This window comes from Rhinopithecus bieti, unplaced genomic scaffold (assembly GCF_001698545.2).
Source record: "Rhinopithecus bieti isolate Rb0 unplaced genomic scaffold, ASM169854v2 scaffold_495, whole genome shotgun sequence".
NCBI lineage: Eukaryota > Metazoa > Chordata > Mammalia > Primates > Cercopithecidae > Rhinopithecus > Rhinopithecus bieti.
In genome coordinates this window covers 603,920-606,913 of record NW_016803120.1, presented here as the reverse complement: position 1 = coordinate 606,913, position 2,994 = coordinate 603,920, and the positions used below count along the sequence as shown (strand labels likewise).

General features: G+C 44.7%; 1 pseudogene; it reads right to left on the bottom strand.

Moving 5' to 3' along the window:
* Positions 1-791: 791 nt before the first annotated feature.
* LOC108517344 (farnesyl pyrophosphate synthase pseudogene) lies at positions 792-1,921 on the bottom strand (annotated as a pseudogene).
* Between the last annotated feature and the right edge of the window lie 1,073 nt (positions 1,922-2,994).

Below are 2,994 nucleotides of genomic sequence, written 5' to 3'. Positions count from 1 at the left end.
ACCTCGGCCTCCCAAAGTGCTGGGATTACAGGTGTGAGCCACCACGCCTGGCCCAAACTTCTAAATAAAGATGAAAACTCTTCTAATAATAAACACTGAAATAAATGTGAACTATACATACATTTAAGAAAGATTGATTAAAAACAAGTAAAATAATTATTTATCTGCCTATCCTGGCGACAGCTCAGGGCACAGGGTGGGGACCACGTTGTTTCACTATGTGGTCTATTTGCCTTTTTCCTCCTCTTTGGTGGTGTACTTCTAGCAGTAAATTTTACACTAACATCTTTATGTAATATTCTCTTTCCTTAAATACTGTTGGTTTCTTAATACATGACCAATTTTGAAATTGCTTCTTACCCTGCTCCTTCTCTCTCACCATTTAGCCACTAGCTTTGTCCTAGTGTCAATGTGTGTACTTGTTTTTGTTTTTTGTTTTTTTTTTTGAGACGGAGTCTCGCTCTGTCATCCAGGCTGGAGTGCAGTGGTGCGATCTCGGCTCACTGCAAGCTCTGCCTCCCGGGTTCACGCATTCTCCTGCCTCAGCCTCCCAAGTAGCTGGGACTACAGGCGCCCACCACCACACCCGGCTAACTTTTTGTATTTTTAGTAGAGATGGGGTTCCACCGTGTTAGCCAGGATCCTGACCCACCTTGGCCTCCCAAAGTGCTGGGATTACAGGCGTGAGCCACCGTGCCAGGCCACTTGTTTTTATTTCTTGATTTGTCACCTTCAAGTGATACCTTATTTATTTATTTTTAATTTTTATTTTTTTAAGGTTACACAATAATTTATTGAGGGCCTCCTCTCCCCGCCCTTTCAGTCTCTAGGTCACTTTTCCACTTGTAGATGTTGCACGTCAGCCCTAGAAAGATGACTGGGGGCAGGGGCACTGCGTACTGTTCAGTGAGACTCATAATGTGGCTGTAACTGTCTTCCTATTATTGCAAGAACACAGCCGGCAGATCCAACTCCTCATACAGTCTTCACTGGGGCCACCTTCTTGGTCTCCTTCTCTGCCTGTAATTCTCCTTCAGGATCTGGTACCATTCCGGAGTGGCCCTTTGCAGACACTGAACCACCAGCCAGCTGCATTTGCTGTCCTGTTTGTCAGTGCCAACTTTGCCGGTCACACTGGGGTCCCCAAAAGAGGTCAAAGTAATCATCCTGAATCTGAAAGAACTCTCCCTCTCCCATCTCCAGCAGGATCTTCTTGGCATTGGTGTGCTCCTTCTCACCAACAGTGCCTGCCATGTACATGGCTGCAGCTACAGGAAGGTAGAAGGAGTAGAAAGATGCCTTGTATTTAACACTAGATTTGTACTTCTTTTTAGTGAATCTGCCAAGATCTGCATTGCCATGGGGGGCTGTGATGAGGTCCAGGGTCTGTCCAGTCTCAGTCTGATAGAAACACTGCAAGAAGAGCTGGATCAGGTTCACGTAATAGGGCTGCTCCCGGCAACAGAGCTTCAGCAGGCAGTAGATACATGCTTCCCTTCCAGAAGCATAGCATCACTGATGGCATCCAAACCCACGCCTGGCTTCTGTAACCAGCAGATCTGTCCCCAGCGGTGAGGGATGAATCCGTGATGTCATCTGCCAGCAGGAAGAAAGCTTGCAGCAGTTCCACACACCAGCCCACAGTCAGGGCCCGCTGGAGACTCTCAGCATCCTGTTTCCTCAGCTCCATCAGCTCCCGGAATGCTACTAGCACCGTCAAAGCCCAGTGATACTTGCCTCCAATGGCATTGTACTACAGGACCTCCTTGAGCTGGGTGATAGCATCTCCTGTCTCTGGGTGCCCCATCTCGTTCTCAGTCAGCACCCTAACAATCTGGGAGAAGCACTGAACGAAATCCTGCTTTTCTTGGACATAAACATCTGATCTCTGGTCTCCATTCATTCTGAGCGAGGAGCAAAGGGCTTTGTTCCTGGATGCGGGTTTCTGCTTGATACCTTTTTAATTCTGGCTAAAACCACTGATGTAATCAGTGAGTTTATTTACCTTTCTACCCACTTGCCCTTTTTCTCCTATTTTTTGTTAGTTGTAATAATTCTACATTAAAGCATCCAATTTTGTCTCTCATCCCCCCCATCTGTACAATTAAACATATGCAACACTCACCCCCAGACCTTATGCCAAGGCTTCTATAATCATTTACGATTGTCTGAAGCTGGCTCACTGGTAAATTTCTTAGGAAAAGCTCATGGGAAAAAATATTCCCTGAGCATTAGCATGCTCTGAACTGTCTGGGTGGATTTTGTACTCGGACAGTTTGTCTGGATGTGAAGATCCTTTGGTGTTGACTCTTCTGGGTTTTTACAATGTTCTCTTTCAAAATATATTCAATTTTTTCTTTTTTCCCCAAGAAATTTTATCTAATTATAGTTTTCCATTTGTGTTCTGTTCCATTGCTTTTGTTTCTTCAGGGACTTCAGTCCTGAATATAATTCAGAAGATTAATATATATCAAATCTTCTTTATCCTAAATCCTTTTTTTCTCCTTCCCTGCCCCTGCATTTTTTTTTTTTTTTTTTTTTTTTGAGTGGGGAAGTCCCCTTTCCCACAGGCTGGGGGGGAGTGGGGGGGTGTTCGCTCCCTGCAACCTTGACCTTCTTCTCAAGGGATCTTCCCACCTCTGCTTCCCAAGTAGCTGGGACTACAGGTGCGCCACAATGCCCAGGTCTTTCCAACTTTTCCTTACTGTGCATTCCATTGGTAACTTTTCATTTTTGTATTCCTTCTTAGTCTTCATTTCTACTTTTCCCCCAAATTTCACTTGAATGATCTGGGTGACAGAGCGAGACTCCCACTCAAAAAGAAAAACAAACAAACAAAACCCTTCTTTGCCTTCAGTGTTGCCCCTCATATAATTTTTATTATTATACTTTAAGTTCTAGGGTACATGTGCATAACGTGCAGGTTTGTTACATATGTATACTTGTGCCATGTTGGTGTGCTGCACCCATCAACTCGTCAGCACCCATCAATTC